The sequence below is a fragment of the Rhinolophus sinicus genome, chromosome 16, assembly GCF_057876585.1.
Source record: "Rhinolophus sinicus isolate RSI-liver-muscle chromosome 16, RSI-T2T, whole genome shotgun sequence".
NCBI lineage: Eukaryota > Metazoa > Chordata > Mammalia > Chiroptera > Rhinolophidae > Rhinolophus > Rhinolophus sinicus.
The window spans coordinates 158,589,235-158,610,798 of record NC_142516.1 but is presented as its reverse complement, the minus strand read 5'-3'; positions in this window follow the sequence as shown (position 1 = coordinate 158,610,798).

The window sequence follows — 21,564 nt, the reverse complement described above, 5'->3', positions numbered from 1 at the left end:
GCCATAGTATCTTATACTTAGTTGAGATATTTTGAAGCACATCAAATTTTTGACTTTTTGTTTGTTTGTTCATTGTTTTAGGCTGACCAAAGCCTAATTTACATTAGCCTTATGTTCTTATAGGAAGGAGTGGTTATTTGTGACCAAGATATCCATTTATTACTGATTCTACCATTGATTTACTGTATATCACTGAGCAAGGCTATTAACTTCATTTTTACTCTATTTCTTAATCTGTAAAGTATAGGTGCCATTATTGTGCAGTAGTAGAATACATTTTAAATTTCCAATGAAGAAGAAACTAAGGGACAGATGATACAATGTGATGAAAATCTTGTCAGCTATTTTTAAATGCTAGCATTTAAATTCTATGAAAGCTACTTAACCAGATTTCTCCATCTATACAATGGCAAAAAATAAAAAATAAAAAAGCAAAGCAAAGCAAGTGCTAGAAAAACTATAAAGGGTAATATATTTAATTATTATTCTCCAACAAGAAAGTAATGTCATTTTACATATGAAAACAGTAATGTCTCACCAACATTAGCTGGCTTACACTAAATAGTAAGGACAAGATATAATGCCAATCAGAGAAAAAATGGGTGGGAAACTTTTTCTTTCCTTTCTAATCATAGAAACTTTGAAAAAACATCTGTACTTTGATTGAGTTTGTGTCAATATGCATACAATAACTTATTGATTGATGCATTTGCAATTTGTACAGTTGACTTTACATAAACAATATATCAATTAAATATATCATTTCATTTCTTCAAATTGATTGCCTTGTACCTTTGCTAAGCCTTCATATACAGCAAATAAATCTAATTTACCCAATTTGTTCACTGCCTTGTGGAATCTTATCCCCAAATTGACTTTGTTTATAATTTGCTCATCTGTTACAAATAGAAACGTTTTTATACATTCTTTTTGAGACCATCACACAGCTTATTCATTTAGAGAAATATTTATTCACATTCCTTTCTGTGACTAAAACATACTAAATATTGTTTGCTATGTAACCATAAGTAACTTAATTCTTCTACTCATGACCAACGAATGTGTCTAAATATATGATTACATTATAATTCAATATTGTAATTGGTAAATATTTATACAGTTTCTTTAATGGAACTTATAAAATGATTACAGATTGGTAGTATTCTTTTTGTTTTTTTAACCCCAGAATAGAGCCTCTTAAATCAATGACTCACATGCAAAGTTTCCTGTAGAGTAAACTAACGATCACATACTATAAGACAATAAAGTTATTGATATGGTGGACATATCTGTCCTACCTGTCTCTAATTGTCATAAAAACTATAATGTCTTTATATTTTATCCTCAGGGTCCAAACAGAGTCTGACACATAATATATGTTCAATAAATATTATTAAAACTAGAAATACATTGTGTGTCCACCACCAAGAGTCCGTTCTTTTTCCATCACCATATATGTGATCCCCTTTACCCACCTGAAATTTATGTAACTTTACTAACAATTGTCACCCCACTAAACTTGAGTTAAAAAACAAACAAACAAAAAAACTAGAAATACAATTCATTTTTAAAATTTATTATTGGATTCATCAAATATACACATTTTAACTAACTAACCTTAACTAAAAGGATATGTTTACAGAGTAAATATTGAATAAACTATCTATATATGTGTGGTTATAGGGAATTGAAATTCTAATTAACTTTCAATTATTTATTCATTAAAAACCTCACATATATCTATTTACATATTTAAAAACATTTTATATTATTTTATTTTTAATAAAACACCTATGAAAGGTGTCTCTTCAACAATTAATTTCAAAATATATTCAAAATATAATGTGGGTACTGCTCTACATAAGTAAGAAAGCATTCAAGGCCACATAAAACAATGAAATCTTACCATTTGTGACAACTGTAGGGTATTATAATAACTGAAATAAGTCAGACTGAGAAAGATAAATACCATATGATCTCACTTATATATGCAATTTAAAGAACAAAAATGAAGACACAAAACAGAAACAGACTGTCATGGGAATGTGGGATACAAGAGGGGAAATATAGGCAATAATGGTGTAAAAACTATGTATGGTGTCAGATGGGTACTAGACTTATTGGGGGATCACTTCATGGATTATATAAATTTCTAACCATTGTGCTATACACCTGAAACTAATGTCATAGAATATTGAATGTCAACTATAATTTAAAAATATGTATCTATAGTCATGGGATGTAAAATACAGCATAGGGAATATAGCCAGTACTATTGTAATAGCTATGTAGTGTCAAATGGATAGACTTGTTGAGGTTATCACTTTGTCTAATTATTTTATTGTTTTGTACACATGAATCTAATAAAAAGTAAAATAATATAATTTTAAGTTAAAGAAGAAAAATAGATGTATACATACAGAGAACAAACTAATGGTTGCCTGAGGGGAAGGCGGTTCAGTGGCTGGTTGAAAAAGGTGAAGGCATTAAAGAATACAAATTGGTAGTTACAAAATAGTCGGGTTGTACAACATAGAGAATATCGTCAATAATATTGTATCAACTTAGTGCCAAGATGTTACTAGACTAATTGTGGGAATCACTGTATAAATTATATGACTGTCTAACCACCATGTTGTACACCTGAAACTAACATAAAATAATATTGAATGTCAACTATAATTAAAAAAAATAATTACAATTAATTAATTACAACAAATAAAAGAACCCATTGTCCATAGATATACAAGCAATGATTCTTTGGTAATGTCATCCAAGATGGAGTTGAAAAAAAAAAAAAATAGGAAATGTTTTATACATGAAAAACTTCCCTGCTGTATGGGCAAACCCACAAATCTCACTTGAAAATCTCTTCTAATGTTCTTATATTTTTTTGATATCAGACTCATGTCTGATATTAGAAGTCATTTATTTCATGGTAGGAAAAGACATGGAAAGCAGACCTTAATGCCACACCACTTCCTTTTTTTTTCTGAGTCAAGTGATTGCCTATAATCCTTGAAATTATTAGTAAAGCAAGATCTGTGATTTGTAAAAGTCTGATTTTAATTCCAATCCTGTGTGTCAGTCTCGTTTATCAGTTTTTCTTACACTGTTTACTGTAACAATACCTTTACTCAAGTTCTTGAGAATCAGTTTAGAATATCTTATATATTTTTTCTCTAGCTTCTTCGAAAAATGTGAGTATATTCACATTAAACATGTACAGGTATGAGTTTAAAACATTTGGATATGACTGTCTATCTGCTGGCATCCTGTAGTTCAATTATGTGGGGTGTACATTCAAGGAAACTTAGTATTTTCTATGAAAAAATGATTTGATCAATTAAATAAGTGAGTTTTGACATTTGAGACTAGTATCTTAATCTTCCATTTGGCCATTATTTCTTCAACTTAAGGGATCAAAAGACCAAACTAAAATGCAATCAAATGGTTCTTAAAAGCACAGATACAGATTCTAATGTTCTTTGAACATTCATTCACTAAATTCAGATGCACTCTAATTTTCATTTCCATGAATAATTCTATTATTTATTTGATATAACAAAGTTAAATTTGTAAGAGCGATGCCCTTGAATTTGTTCTTGAAATATGCAATCATTTTTCAAAAATCTAAAATACTTTAAGAAAATAAGCTATAGAGATAGAAAACCGAAGACCAGTTTAGACTATATGAGAACCTATTTAGGAGAATATATTATTTTCAGGATAACGTATGGTAGATATTATAATATGTTATTGTTAAAACAAGTAAAGTTAAGATTTTCAATTATTTTTTACAGAATATATTCTAAAACATAAGTAAAAGTCTGTGAATTATCTTAAAGCCATGTTGAGGACTATTGATGTAGGAATCATATTCTCATGTTATGAAATCCAATATGAAAACACAAGTACTTGAAAGAAATAGCTATAAGTATAGTATTAACACCAAAAATCCATACAGTCTCAAATTGAATCACACCTATAATAACACAATATTTTCAATTTTGGTAATCTAAAACCAATTTTGCAAGGCATATCTTAATAGTCAGTAAAATTAATAAAAATTAAAATGATTAGAAGCAATGTTTTTTTTCATCTATTGCAAATTGAGTTACCATCTTACAAATGAGATTACTGTACTCCAATATATGTATATTACTTGCTTAGCATTATTACATAATCAGAAGAAGACAGTAAACTCCAAGTCATTTGACATCATTATAAATTTAAAGGTGTAAGACATATTAACATGCTAAATGTTCCAAATTTGTAATGTGTCATTAAAATGAGTGATGACGTAATAGCAGGAAAATGGCTGATTGATAAACAAAAGTGAATTTTTTTCCAATGTGAGATCCCAGTGTTCTATACAGGAAAATATATATATATATATATATATATATATATATATATATATATATATATATATATATCACCACTATATTCACTAATATAAATTAGATTTAGATTACTTTAAAGAAAAATACACAACATTGAGATAAATATGTGTTGACTAAATTAGATGATACGGAGGAGTATAGTGGTGCTGTCAGGATATTTAGTAGTAAAATTCATTTAAAAAAATATATATATCTTCCAAGTCAGATGGAGGTGCAGATTATTAAAGCACAGCTTAAATCCCAGAGGGTGAAAAACAAGATTTTCTAACAGGTTTGTATTGTAATTATTGGTAGATAAGGCCAGTTGTGCAATACATTTATACATTTATATCAATACAACGAGTTGTGTTGGTTGTGTATCTCTGTTCATTAGTCAGAATTTCTTTGACACTAATACCTGAAAATGTTTGTATAAATGGTAGGAATAGCGTGTAGATCTGAACTGTTACACCATGCTCTATAGTTTTTTTAATTATACAAACATAATTTAACATAACACAGGCCATATATGACAAACCCTTAGCTAATATAGAAAATAACTGTTGAAAATTGAAGCCCTTTGCTCTACATTCCGAAACACGACAGGGTTGTCCCCTATCACCTCTGCTTTTCAACATAGTATTAGAAATCCTAGCCAGAGCAATCAGGCAAGGGAAAGAAAAGGCATCCAAATTCGGAATGAAGAAGGTAAATGGTCATTTTTTTGCGCGATGACATGATGCTAAATATAGAAAACCATAAAGACTCCAACAACAAGCTATTAGAAACAATCAACAAATATAGTAAAGTTACCGGCTACAAAATCAATGTACAAAATTCCATACATTCCTATATACTAACAATGAAGTCTCAGAAAAAGAAATACAAAAATAAAAAATTCCTTTTGGAATTGCAACAAAAAGAATAAAATACCTAGGAATAAAATTATTTAAGGATGTGAAAAACCTACCTTCTGAAAACTATAAGGCATTTTTAAAAGAAATTGAAGAAGACACAAAGAAATGGAAAGACATTCCATGTTCATGGGTTGGAAGAATCAACATAGTTAAAATGGCTATATTACCCAAAGCAATATACAGATTAAATGCAATCCCCATCAAAATCCCAATGGCATTCTTTAAAGAAATAGAATAGAAAATCATCAGATTTGTGTGGAACCACAAAAGACCCCAAAGAGATAGCCAAAGCCATCCTAAGAAAAAAGAACAATGCTGGAGGTGTCATATTCCCTGACTTCAGCTTGTACTACAGGGCAACAATAATCAAAACAGCATGGTATTGGCAGAAAAACAGATACACAGACCAATGGAATAGAATTGAGATCCCAGAAATAAAACCACATAAATACGGACAGATAAATCATCAGATTTGTTTGGAACCACAAAAGACCCTGAATATCCAAAGCAATCTTAAGAAACAAGAACAATACTGGAGGTATCACACTCCCTGACTTTAGCTTGTACTACAGGGCTACAATAATCAAAACAGCATGGTATTGGCAGAAAAACAGACACATAGACCAATGGAATAGAATTGAGAACCCAGAAATAAAACCACATAAATATGGACAGATAAATATTGACAAAGAAGCAAAAAACATTCAATGGAGAAAAGATAGCCTCTTCAATAAATGGTACTGGCAGAATTGGAAAGCCGCATGCAAACGAATGAAACTGGACTGCTATCTGTCACCAGGTACCAAAACCAATTCAAAATGGATCAAAGACTTAAGCATAAGACATGACACAATAAACTGCATAGAAGAAAACATAAGTACTAAACTTACAGACCTTGAATTCAAAGAGCATTTTATGAATTTGACTCCAAAGGCAAGGGAAGTAAAAGCTAAATTAAATGAATGGGACTATATCAAACTTAAAAGCTTCTGTACAGCAAAAGAAACCATCGACAAAGTAAAGAGGCAACCAAGTAGATGGGAGAAGATTTTGCAAACAGTGCCTCCGATGTGGGGCTAATATCCAAAATATATAAGGAATTCTTACAACTAAACAACAACAACGAAAAAGCAAGCAATCCAATTAAAAAATGAACAGAGACCCTGAATAGACACTTCTCCAAAGAGGACATACAAATGGCAAATAGACGTGAAAAAATGCTCAACATCACTAATCATCAGAGAAATACAAATAAAAACCACAATGAGATATCACCTCACACCAGTTAGAATGGCTATCATCAACAAGAGAAATAGTAACAAGTGTTGGAGAGGCTGTGGAGAAAAAGGAACCCTCATACACTGTTGGTGGGAATGCGTATTGGTGCAGCCGCAATGGAAGGCAGTGTGGATGTTCCTCCAAGATTTAAGAATAGAATTACCATATGACCCAGCAATCCCTCTCCTGCATATCTACCTAAAAAATCTGAAAACATTTATCCATAAAGACATATGTGCTACAATGTTCACTGAAGCTTTATTTACAGTGGCCAAGACATGGAAACAACCAAAGCATCCTTCGATAGATGAATGGATAAAGAAGATGTGATATATATATACACACACACACACACAATGGAATACTATTCTGCCATATGAGAAGATGAAACAGTATCATTTGTGAGAACACAGGTGGATCTTGAGATTATAATGCTAAGTGTAATAAGTCAGACAGAAAAAGTGGAAAACCATGTGAATTCACTGATATGTGGTGTATAAAACTGAAAACAACAAAAGAACAAAATAAACAAATGAGAAACAAAAACTCATAGACACAGACAAAAGTTTAGTGGTTACCAGAAAGTAAGGGTGGAGGGGGGTGGAGATGAGGGTAAAGGGGATCAAAAATATGGTGATGGAAAGAGAACTGACTCTGGGTGGTGAGCACACAATGGGATATATAGATGATTATTTACAGACTTGTACACCTGAAATCTGTGTAACTTTATTAACAATTGTCACCCCAATAAACTTTAATTAAATAAAAACAATTATACAAACATAGTTCAGTGGCAGTTATTTGGAATCCTCTCAAAAAGTGAATCAATGTCCCAACCATTTTAAAATAAAATAATATAATCCATCTGTAAATCAGAGTGCATTGTACTTACAGCTGTACCTACTTCCGTGTGACCATGGCCTCTAATATCCTTTGATTCTTCCATTGAGGGAAAGAGCCTACACATGTCTTTGCCAGTCCAAAAAAAAAAAGAAAGAAAACAAACAAAAAAAAGTTTTAGCTGTTTCTACTATCTTCCTAGACATAGATGTTTGTCCTTAAGTGTTTCATGTTGACTTGTAAAATCATTTTTGTTCTATAAAAAGGTTTGGCATCTTTAGTAAATTCTGAGTTTTCCATATGGATAATTAACTCACTGGAATCCTGGATAATCATTTATCGAGGTTTAATTAGGCAGACTGACAGATAATGAGACCTAGTAAAAGATGCTAAATAATTAACTCATTTTAGACATGTCTGAGACTCTCCAACTCATGCTAACTGAGTCCTAGTTTCTTCAGAGTCAGATGTTCAGGCAGACACTCAGGCAGGTAACAGTAACTGCAATACAGCAGAGGCTGCCACTCTGACCTCAGGGCAGAGAGAACTCCATTCTGCAACACTGTTTATACCTCAAAACACTTCTGACAACCCTGGTCTTGCCACAGCTGACTTTAGATTGAAAAAAGGAAGAAGGAAAATTATAATAAAGGGGGAAAATAGCAACAGCAGTACTAAGAATAAGACATCAGAACAATCATACTTGAAATTACTTGATAATTGACTTTTTCTTTCATGGGACTTCTGTAATTATAATTGCTACTAAATTGATGATTTGACCTAGATAAAATAGTTTATCTCTGGGAGTCACTGGAAGTACTATTGGTATTTCATTTAGTGTCCACTTAGATTATTTGTAACATAAAAAAGCAAAAAATCTGCACCTCATCCCAGTTTTGAAACAGAAATAATAAAAATGATACATTTTTTATCCAATGACAAGAATTAAAAGAATGCTGAATGTTAATGCCATTTTTTTTTTCTTTAATCCATTGACACCTACAGGGAGATTTGGACTAGTTGTAAACCTTAGAATATCTCCCTTACACTTCTATTCTCTTCCAAATATAAAATGTTGGAATGCATTATATTATATAATACGATTGTTATCCTTTCAAGCGAGACTGGCTCTTGCTCTGGCTTTAGGATTTACATCTCACTCCCACAGAGATAAGTCTATTCCAGAATGTGGGTGAATACCTGTGGCACCATTATGCAAATTACACCCCATCAGTTCTTCATAATATTGATGTATTACAGAAAATTCTACCCCATAAGAAAGGAAAAGTACAGGAAACCCCATAACACGGTTGTTAGGTTCCTAAAATGCCGTGTTATGCGAATCCATGTTACATGAAACAAAGAACTAGTACAAAAAAGGGGGTTAGTTTCCAAAAATTTTAAAAGAAACATGCTATTATATTTTTATCATTAATATAACTATCCCTATTAAAGCAATTTTCACCAAAAGTATAGCATTAATATGTATTAAATAACGTTTTCTTTGTCATCACTACTAAGCTTTTATTACTTTCTGTGTTGTTTGGGTATTTCCCTAATTTTGAATGAGATATGTTTTGCACTTAAAAGCTCTTATTATGCTCCGTGTTGTTCAGGGAATTCTCTAATTCTCAAACCATGTTAGAGTGAAACCGTGTTCTAGGATGCCGTGTTGTACGAGGGTTTTCCCCAATTCTCGGACCGTTTTATGGAAGTGCCGTGTTGTACAGGGGTTACCTGTATTTTTATAATATGTAAGTCATTACTCAAGCAATCAAAATAAGTTTTTCAAATCAGATTTGAAAATTCACCAGTCATCTTCAAAAACATTAAAATTATATATGTATGCATTGTGTGTGTGGTGTGTTTATAAAATAAGCTGTGTTGTGAGAAAGACATAAATCCAAAGTTATACATGGAGAGTTCAACACCTTTTTAAAAAATTATTAGTAGAAATTAAAAAAAACAAAACACAAAACAGTAAAGATATAGGAGTTTGAAGTGCATTTTCAAAAATTTGACCTAATTGACATTCACAGAACTTGGCGAACAATAAAAGAACACATCATTTTCAATGGAAGAAGAACAAAGAGCATGATTGGTAACATAGTGGAATTTATGCCCAGGCCTGGAAATGACCCCTGCTTCTTTCTGTCTTTTGTTTATCAAAAACTCAGACTTACGAGGTTATCTGCAAATTCTACAAATTTTCCTGTAACAAGATGATTGGGGGTGGTAAGAAGAATAGGTGACAAAACCTTGTAGAATTGATAAATAATTATACAGTAAAGTTAATTCCCTATTACTGGATGGGTAAATTGGAGTACAACAGACAGGGAGAAAAAAAAAAAGCTTTTCTTGGTCACTGGGTGTGCTGTGGCTTTTCGACAGAGGAATGCTTCTACTGATTCCCACAATCAAAATACTACCTGTAGCATTCCAAACTGTCTATCCGGTGATAGGGGAACTCATTTTACTGGACAGTTATTCATGAAGTCCAAAAAGTGTTGGTTTTAAATTTGGAAAAAGAATGGAACTAGGGTATATTTCTAGTGCATAAGTATTTAAGTTAAAGCAAATAATTGTCACTATGTTCAACTATGGGGCACTAAAGAAAGTTCAATGCAGAGCTATTACATTAAAAATGTCTTTACGTTTCTCCAAACTGATTTTATGGTTAGACGCTACTGTAGAGTAGTTGTTAATTGCTTACAGAATTTGGATAGATCTACACACTTGATTATTAGATTTTGAGAAAGTAGAACAAGGGATTATAGGGTCAGGTTAGAAGAACTGTTTTTTTTTCTTTCTCTTAAATTGGCTATAATTGGCCTAAGATCACCTTTAAGAGGATATTGAGGAAATTTGACAAATAGTTTAGATACAACAATTTTAACTCTGTGTTCTAACTCTTCCAACCATGTCCAAGGAATTTTTATTCATAACAGATTTAGGAACCACAGCTGATTTTCATTATTTATTTTATTTTATTTATGTATTGTTATGTTTGTGTGTGTGTGTGTGTGTGTGTGTGTGTGTATTAATTTATAAGTCAGCTGTAATTTAATCATGCCTGTAGAAGAATCTGGATCTATGAAAATAGAGTATATTTAATCTGGTATTTCCATTTTTAAAGATGATTTCTACCTATTTGATTTTTACAGAATGTACCATAAAGAATAGAGGAATATTCTAATTATAGTGGTTCCAATGCATCAGTTAGACTTTGGAGGATAGGCATGGACTTAGCAATTGTTAGAAAAGTCTGCCCCTGAGATTTTTAGTATTTACAGAAATATTTTGTTCTATGCTAGTGAGATAAATGATAAACACAGAAAACTACACTGTTTTATATTTAATCTATAGACAACCACCCTTGGGGTTTTAAGAAGATGGCAAGAAATCAGGGAGTATCATTCTTCTTATAATAGCATGATTTAATTTATTTTTAATAGCAGGCCTCTTGTTTCTTAATCAGTATGGAATAATGATTCTTCTAGTGGCCCTTTTGCTAGAATATTATAAGGAATCCCAATTAATAACTTCACAATTTATAGGGAAGAGGGGACCTTCCTGTATTCTATTTATTTGGAAGACAGTTATTTTATCTGGTGAGTGACAAATTTGCTCTAATTTCCAGCTTGTTTAGTTTGCACTACTCTTTGAAAATGTTCAGGTGTATGTTTCAAACATTAATTTCTCATTCTGTATTTTTTTCCTTACTGAAGATCTATTTCATGTCAGAGATATTTACCACAATGGAGAGAAGCTTCTTTTCTTTTAGTTGTTGAGTTCCACTCAATATTTTTTAAATTATTCTGAAGTTATATTTTAGAAATTTATTAATTATTTATTTCATTCAAAACTTAAAATATCAGCTCTGTCTACTCTTAATGGAAAGGTTTCTGAAATAGCTTTATATGTTACATATCATAGTTTTCAACAACATTTGTTTGAATAACAAATAACTATACTATTTAAATTTTATATAGGCTTTATGCCCTCTGTTGCTTTTAATGTTTCCCTCTATGACACTAATGATTAAGTGAACTATTTGATTAAGTAAGCATTAACAAAATCTTTACTTCAGAAGCAAATCTTTATCTGTCTTCCTGAACTTTAAGCAAATCTTTAATTATTGACCTGGACTTAGGTGTAGATCAGGGTTTAAATGCAACTTGTATAGACCCAGCATTTAGTTCAGAAATCTTCATGGAAGATGTACAATAAGCTTGTTTTTCTCCTTAGAACAACAAAAAAATTAAATATAGCTCATTTTTGGTGACCAAGAAAAGGAGCAGAAAAAAGAGGAGAGAATTAAGTGAGTGGCAAAAAGAAAAGTAATAATAATAATGGAGATAGGCAGGGTTTAAAAAAATGCAGGTTTAAAATTATTTGAGTGTGAATTATTATTTGACTTTTGTTAGAGGGTCTTTAGGATATTACTAGAGAGTATGGAAGAGATATTATTCATTATGAGGCTTCAGGATGCAAATAAAAAAAAAATGACCATTGATTGTTTTCTATTTGACTCCCCCTCTTCTCTAGAATGTTTATTTTTAATGGTATTTTTTTAATGTGGCAAAAACTGCCAAAATTGTTATTCTATGTATCTTTAGTGAAATTTTGCCTTTATATTAAAGCAAGTAAAGAAGTTGGGCTTTTATTGAAAGTGTATTTAGGAAAACATATTATTTTCCCAGAAGGTGAATCTATAGCTTTCTTGTAGATGAAACCATGACACACAGGAAATAAACCACTATAGTTCTGACATGTACACTTTGAAAAGGAGTCTTTATTTCTCAACAAAGCAGAGGCAAGAACTGAAATTAGAATTAACACCTCAACAATCACCTATTTTTGTATACACACTAAGAAAAGTGACCATGTTTTGTTTATTTCAAATCAGAGAATATTCTGAAATTTCTGTTGAGGTACCTGAGGAAAAGTTTGAGCAATTACCTTTGTATGAATTAGTCATCACATGAATACACTTAAAATATTACTCATTGCACCTGCTTAGCTTTGAGACTTATTTGAAATAGTTCTTCATCCACTCCTTATGGAACACTCCCTCACAAGCTAAACAGATTAAAATAATTAAAGTCTAAGCCAAATATATGAAATGAGATGTTGTACAACTACACAAACAAAAAGTAAGCATCAACTTTCACAACCAAGAATAGCCTAATACATTGTGACTAAATATAATGATGTATCTTAAGTGGGCTCCCAGAAAAGATAATGAAAATTAGCTAAAAACTAAAGACATTTGAGTAAATTATGGACTTAATAATAACATCTCAATATATGTTCATGAATTGTAACAAATGTGCCATAGTAAGGTAAGATGTTAATAAGGAAACTGAGTGTGAAGTACATGGGAACTCTTTGTCCTGACTTTGCATTTTTCAATGAATCTAGAACTAATCTAAAATTAAAGTGTTTATTTTTTTTAAAAAGCAAGAATAAAAAAAAGCAATGAAAAAATGGTAAGAATATTTATAAATAGAGTCATATGCCCTTAATGACAGAGATATATTCTGAAAAATTTGTTAGACAATTTTGTCATTGTACAAATATAGCGTACACTTACATAACTTTAGATGGTATAGCTTACTAGGCTATATGGTATAGCCTATTACTCCTAGGCTCCAAACCTGTACAGCATGTTATTGTACTGATTACGGTAGGAAATTTTAACAAAATGGTAAGATTTTTGCATGTAAACATAGTAAATCTACAGTAAATATATAGTACGAAAAATAAAACACGGTACCCTTGTATAGGGTACTCACCATGAGTGGAGCCTGCAGGACTGGTAGTTGTTCTGGGTGAGTCAGTGAGTGAGGGGTGAGAAATGTGAAGGCCTAGGACATGCCTGTGCGCCACTGTAGACTTTATACCAAAGCCCTTTATACCATAGACTTTGTCCCAAAGCCCTCTACCTGCTTCCTTCTGTCAGGGTCAGAATTTGCAAATGCTGTTCCATGAACAGGAATGTGGGCTAGATTGATTAGCAGTATTGAAGAGAAACTGGCTGGGTAATGTATAGATCACCCTAATAGCGACTGTCAGGAGGGAGTGAAAGGTCACCTACAAATCAGTAGGAATAAGAGATCAAGACTGAGAAATAAAGGAACCTAAGGGATTGTTGTGGCAATGTGGTTTTGGCTCTTGCATGTCAGAGCAGTGGTCACATTAAGGAAGTTTGTGGTATTCATTTTAAAAAAGGGTGTTTAACATGGAGAAACTGTAGAAGTGAGGACTCAATATTTTGACTTTGGGAATTTGTATTTCGTTCCATCAACCTTACCTAGCACAATGGGCTCTCTCTGGCATTGCATTGATGGGGGAAATAAAACTTACATATACATTATATCATTATAACCTGAAAGTATTTCCAAAGTACAGGAACAGTCTGGCTGGCTCCACACTACTGCAGAAAACTTTATTAAATGGCCAGTGGCACTTAATACTTGTTAAGGTAGCTCCTATGGACCTGAGTCCTTCTACAGGACCTTAGGTCATCAACAAATAAATTACAACAATGTACTCTGAAGACCATCAAGCTAGATCTAGGAGGACAGTAGCATCTTCTGAATATATAGGGCTGGTGGGAACAGGCTCCTCTATGCTGAAACATGTCAGTGACTAACTGATTAGAATGTAATCTGTGCCCTCAAAATTGAGGTTCTAACATCAAAAGTATATAAATAATTCATACAACTTAACAACAAAAAATTCAAACAATCTAACTAAAAAATGAGCAGAGGACCTGAATAAACACTTCTACCAAGAAGACATAAAATGACAAACAGATATATGAAAAGATGGTTAACTCCACTAGCTATTAGGTAAATGTGAACCAAAACCACAATGAGATATTACCTCACACCAGTTGGAATGGCTTTTAACAACAAGACAAGTAATAACAAGTGTTGGAAAGGTTGTGGAGGAAAAGGAACACTCATACACTGTGGGAATGTAAATTGGTACAGCCACTATGGAAAACAGTATGGAGGTTCCTCATAAAATTAAGAATAGAATTATTATACAGCCCAGCAATCCCTCTTCTGGGTATCTGCCCCAAAACTCTGAAAATGTTTACCTGTAAAGATATATGTACCCCTATGTTCACTGCACCATTATTGACAGTGGCCAAGACAGGGAAACAAACAAAGTGTCCTTTGATAGAAGATAGGATAAAAAAGATGCGGTGCATATATACAATGAAATATTACTCGGCCATAAGAAAAGATGAAGTCAGGGAGTGTGATACCTCCAGCATTATCTTTTTTCTTAGGATTTCTTTGGCTAGTGGTTCCATACAAATCTGATGATTTTTTTGTTCTAGTCCTTTAAAAAATGCCATTGGAATTTTAATGGGTATTGCATTAAATCTGTATATTGCTTTGGATATAATGGCCATTTTAATTGTGTTGATGCTTCCAATCCACGAACACGGTATGTCCTTCCATGTCTTTGTGTCTTCTTCAATTTCTCTTAAAAATAGTCATAGTTTTCAATATACAGTTCTTTCACAACCTTAGTTAAGTTTATTCCTAGGTATTTTATTTTTTGTTGCAATCGCAAAAGCAATTTTTTTTTTTTTAATTTCTTTTTCTGAGATTTCATTATTAGTATACAGGAATGCAATGGAAGTTTGTATGTTGATTTTGCAGCTAACAGCTTTACTGTATTCATTTATTGTTTCTAATCGCTTTTTGCTAGAATCTTTATGGTTTTCCATATATAGTATTGTGTCATCTGCAAAAAGTGACAGTTTGGCTTCTTCATTCCCAATTTGGATCCCTTTTATTTCTTTCTCTTGCCTGATTGCTCTGGCAAGGACTTCCAACACTATGTTGAATAGCAGAAGTGATAGGGGAGAACTCTGTCGTGTTCCTGAACGTAGAGCAAAGGGCTTCAGTTTTTCACCATTAATTATGATAATAGTTGAGGATTTGTCATATATGGACTTTATTATGTGAAGTTACATTTGAAACCTATGTAACTTTATTAACCATTGTCACCCCAATGAACTTTAATTTTTAAAAAAAGAAAGATGAAATGCTGCCATTTGCGACGACATGGATGGATCTTGAGATTATCGTGCTAAACGAAATAAGTCAGATACAAAAACTCAACAACCGTATAATTTCACTCATATGTGGGATATAAAACTGAAAGCAACAAATGAACGAGACAAACAATCACACAAAAAGTCACAGATACAGACAGCAGTTTAGTGGTTAACAGAGAGTAAGGGGAAAGAAGGGGAAGTAGAAGAGGATAAAAGGGGGTCAAATATATGGTGACGGGAGGAGATTTGACTTACAGTGGTGAACACACAATGCAACATGGATGATGTATTATAAAATTGTACACTTGAATCCTATATGATTTTATTAACCAGCGTCACCTCCATAAATTCAATTTTAAAAATTGAGGTGTCGTGAATGAGAGTGAATCTATTGCCAAGCCCCACAAATATTTCTCCATTAGAAGAAAAACAAAATTCCTCTCAAACCACATATTCTTCCATTTCTGACAAGAAATTCAGCTCTGTTATAATTTATGGGATCACCATCCTGTGTGTGGTCTTTTGTTGCCAGGAACATCATTACCTAGCACATGACTGTAGTGCTTTTCCAATCCAGTGATCTAATTAATTTATACAAAGGCCTATTTGCTTATAAATTCTAGAATAAAAAAAAATAAATTATGAAACAAATATCAGTGAAAGAAGAGCTCAAATTTTTGAAAAGACTCTTCTGGCAGCAAATCTGAAGCACTGTTGGGACACAGAGGAACTTGTTGGCACTTTTTTTTTTCCCCTGAGAAGAAAACTGCAAAGAGATGATTTTGAAAACAGAGGAAAGCAAAACAAAGCAAAGCATAATATTGGTGAAACTCTGACTTGTTGAAGCTCTAGTATCTTAAACATAAAGCAGAATGTGTGCCATATTTATGAAAGGAAAGATAGACTTGTAAGTCACAGTCTCTTTGAGCAAAGTAGATAGTGCTGATCTTCTGTAGGGGTTGGAGAAGTATGAATGAAGTTCAGGGATTGGCAGACTTTCAGAAAGGAAAGTGTTTAGGAATGGTTGACCTCTATCTGTAGAAGTATGTATGATGGATTGTTGCTGTTGCTTATTGGCTGACTTCCAGAAGCATTCAGGGACGTGAACTGTCATTGATTTATGAAATGAATATAAACCAGCTCCAGTAGTAATGTTGTATCTTGGCCCAGGAAAAATTCTTCTTTTCCTGGATTACCAGTTTTTTTTTTATTATCACATCAAATAGGATATAGATGTTTCACTGTTCAACATTTTTATTTGATAACAAATATTCTGGCTTCTATGAGGTATTCTGACATATTACATCCTGCATACTCTCTGTGGATGTCAGTATTATATATCCAATCAAAGGATGTAGAATGAACTCTATATAGTTAATAGTGTGTTGTTGTTTTTTCTAATTTTTATTTTTTTCCTACTATTTCAAAGAAAGGTAGAAATCTAATAAGAGTGTCTCAGATAATCATGATTCACATTTAAGTAAAGTTGCATTTACTTCCATTTTGTTATAACTATAGATTCAAACAGGACAATTAATGGAGTTAAAAACAACAACAACAAAATCTTGGTAAATGTTTCTGATTATATTTAACGTCACTATGAAGTGATAGTAATATTACACAATTATTTATAGTGGACTTTTTTTTTTTGAGTTAATAGCATGTTCCAAATTTTACAGGCACCATGCTTCACAATTGATCATGATACTAATCCTATGAGATAAATTTAAAAATGGAATCATGTAAGTAGCATGTCTTTTCTTTAAAAGGAGAACCACTCAGTTGGAAATAGGAATGACCTTTTAAGAGTTTTAATTAAAGTGAAATCATGAATTTAGAGGGCTCTGGTAAACACGCCACAATTTTGGACTTGATCCCAAGAGCCATACCCTATGAGTAATAAACACTTAGACACTCCCACAATAATTGAAACTCAGCTTCAAATTGTATTAATACCTGAGTCTATCAAGAAAATTTACCTTTCTTCGAGTTGCCATCCAGAAGTAAAAGTAAATCCACTTGGGAAAATTAATAACATTTAGAATTTCACGTTACTTAGAATTTTTCTTTCACATTGTTTGGAATTATATTTTTAATAAAAAGGAATCTGCTAGCAAATATGAATTATTTATTTTATTTTTTTGGTGGAAAAAGCAAAACAGAACAAATGCATACGATCTCCAAATATTGGAGATGTCAGTCACACAAGTTAAAATTATGATTCATATGAAAAAATATTAAATGACATAATAGAAAATAACACCAGAGAACTAAAAATTATGGAATGAACACAAATGCAAAATTCTATAGCTGAAAATACAAGTGATTAAATTAACAAATGAGTGAATGCCCTTACAGGCAGATGAGGCAGTTGAAGAGCTAATTTGTAAAATGGCATATGTTTTAAAAGGAAGAATCCAGGTATAAGAACAAAAGAGACAAAATATGGAAAATATAGAAAAGAATAAAGAAACCATGCAAAATGTAGTGAAATATCTCACACATGTGTGATTTAAATCCCAGGAGGGTAGAAATAATGAGGCAGAAAACACATTTGAAGAGATAGTGGCTGATGTTATTCCAAAATGAGAAACCACAATAAGTTCCAGTTTCAAGAACCAGTACAAACCCAAGAGAAAAAAATGAAGAAAACCATAACCAAGCACAAAGTATAAAAAAATGTGAAACACTAAAGACAAAATAAACTCTAAACAGTAGACAAAAGCTTTAAAAAAATAATAATTGAAAGCATATATGCTGCTAGGTATAAAACAAGAGTGTACAGTAATAGTAGCCATAGTATTCTGCATATACTATACTATTTATAGTATAGTATAATATGCACATATAGTATACAAAGTACATATAGTATATTATATTATATACAGTATGCTATATACTGTATGCTATATATATTTATATATTATAGTATATATACACATACAGTATTTAATATATATGTATATATATGTGTATATATAAATATATATGCACACACAATCTATAGTTCACTGTAGATTATGTAGTACTCTTTATTGATAAAATATCAAGATTTTACAGTTAGGTTAAATAAGCAAAATACACTGAATTGATTTCTCATTCAGAATATTCATTTACATATGCTAATGCTAGATTATCTGTTTACTTATACCACCAATACAAATCTAAGAATGCACTAAAACTTAAATGAGACAAAAGACATTTGTATATTTTAGTATCACATATAGGAATGTACTGATACAGAAATGAGTTTCTTATCCTATTATCACTGTGTTTATTCAGGAATATTCTAGAATTTATAGCAGAATGATGGTGACCCACGTTACTTTTTATTCTTAAAATTTTGGAGTTTGTTCATATATTGATTAGAATTTTAATCAAATGCTGAGAGCAGAAGGTCAATTTGTGGTTTTCTATTTTAAAAGAGGAGTGCATTTTTAAAAATTTCTGTGCACTATACTTGAAATTTTGAAACATTAAATTAATAGATTAATATATAAATTCTATTTCAAAGTTATAGGTCTAACTAGGATAATCAACCTACAGTTGGAAAGTTTCCCTGTAATACATTATGTTGAAGGATTGTTTTGCCAATATTGATAGTCTGACACATTTTTTTTTTTTACTTGCTAGAGTTATATGATGTTTGTTGTAGTCTATTGCATATAGAGGAAAGAGCTGAGTTTACTGAGTGTTGATTAAGTTTATGCCAAGTATATTAAAATTAGTGGTATTTTTATTCTTATGACAAATGAACTCAATATATTTAGTGATATTCTTTCATTATCTCAAAATTAGTAAGATATTTAATCAGAATATAATAAAGGTTTATTTCATCTGTGTTTTAAATCTATAAAGTTTAGTTTTCTACTTTAAAATGACTTTTATTCTAAACTTAAAAAGTGACATTTATTGTAATGAATGTGTTGGCTTTGAAATATTTTACCTCAAGCAATGATATTGGTTTTATTGAACAGTAATTTTATAATTTGTGCTTTTTCTTTCTGTTTCAAATTTTAAAAATTGTGAATGTGTGAAAATCCAGTCGCCTACACATTATTGAAAGACAAAAAATTACCTATGACATGTACTTTTCAAAGACTTAATTTATATTAATATTTTGTAAACATGTTTCAAAATCATTATCCTGTGTTATTATATTTGCTTGTTTGCAGCTTTGTTACGAGGATTTTTACCAAATAATCCACACTGTACACCTAGATAAATGAATAAAAATATACTAGATGTTTCATTTTTTAAAAGTCCCTTTCCCCTTTGATTTCAGCAGTTTGGAAATACTCATTCTTACTCCTAGAGTTTCTGCTTAAAAGTGTTTTACTTCCCAAAGGCGGGCAACTGCAGGTGTTTCCCATGCAGGTGTTTGCCTCTGGAAAATCACTGCCAGTCAGTGCAATTCACAGCAGTCCTTCTAGCAACAAAAACAACCCAAAGGATTTTCCTAGGTAAATGTAGCCTATAAGGTATCCACAAAAACAATACAAATTAAACACTAAGCTTTTAAATTGAAAACTAGGAATGCCAGGAGATCCCTTTGTGTATACAAACAAAAGCTGCTGGTTTGGTAAAAGTTGAGCAAAAAAGTATAGTTTCATGAAATGATAGTATGGGGATCTACTAGAATATTGTCTTTTGATACAGATGAGTAGAGAATGAAGTCTTGTGGGAATATTTTTAACACGGTACTATGCAATCATATGTCTACCACTACTGCAAAACTGAAATACTGATCTATACTTCTTCCTCATCCAGTTTTTGTTTGTTTTAAAATAGAAAAGCCCGTGTCAGGGACATGTATACACTTTAATCATGATAGTACTCAGTTATTCATTATGAGATTTGTTTAATGGGGGTGAAATTGTGTCACTAGGATTGGGAAAGTGGAGGAAATGATGATAGATTTTGGGAACATTCATGAAATAATTGAGATAATGTCTCCACATCACTGTAGACAGTGATTAAATTAGTTCAAATCTGGATTTAACATGTCAATTTTCTCAGTAGAATTTGGGAGACCTGTATAATAATATTCCAGAATATTCCTGTGGTAATGCCGGCTACTGCATCACATGTCCAGATTCTGATCACTGTCTTCATATTATTCTCGTAAAATGATATCTAGTAGAATAACAAAAAGAAAAGACGTTGCAAGACCCTTTGGTTAAGTTCTCATTTAAAAGGAGCTAATATTGCGGTGTATGGCCTTTCATATCTAATTGAGCAGGGAGTAAGAGGACTTAATTGAGATCCCCATGTCCTTGCAATAAGTCAGTCCCTGCTAGGTAATGATGCAGTGATGAGTCTCTTTGCATTTCAATGTCTGCTGAAATGTGACATCCACGTTTACTACTAATTCCAGAAGACAACTTTGAGTGGGATTTACGATTAAAAATAAGTGATAACCAGGATAAGTTACAAAAGGGATAGTTTTTCTCGAGGGTAAACATAAAAATAGGAGACATCACTTACCATATAAACATTTAAATGTTTGTTTTATTTATATCTAGGAATGGGATTATATTTTAATGTGTTCTTAATGTAATATGTTATATATATAATACAAACATAAACCTATATTGTGGCATATTTAAAAATTTATGATTCATTATATATGAATCATTTTATATGATTCTTAAAGATCGCTGTTTTCTTACCAATTACCTGACTTCACATTAATAGGCGACAATTTCATAATTCATGAACTTATTCGATGTACTGTAAAAAATAAAATCAGTTTCCTTATTAAGTGAGTGGAAGCTGCAGACTTAAGAACTGTATATGATCTAATTTAGATGCCTCTTTTACCACATGGCCAAACCAATTTCTGTTACACTCTACCTCCGGGCTAAAAACATGTTTATTTAAAACTCCCAGCCATAAATTAGAGACCAAGTCACTAATTCTATGGCATGAACAATATGTGCATGGCTTCATAATCACTAATATACAGTCAGGTTTACTTTAGAAAAAAAATACTGATTTTAAAAATTCACATTTGAAAACAATTCATTTTAAATTCAAAATTACCTATTTGATTTTG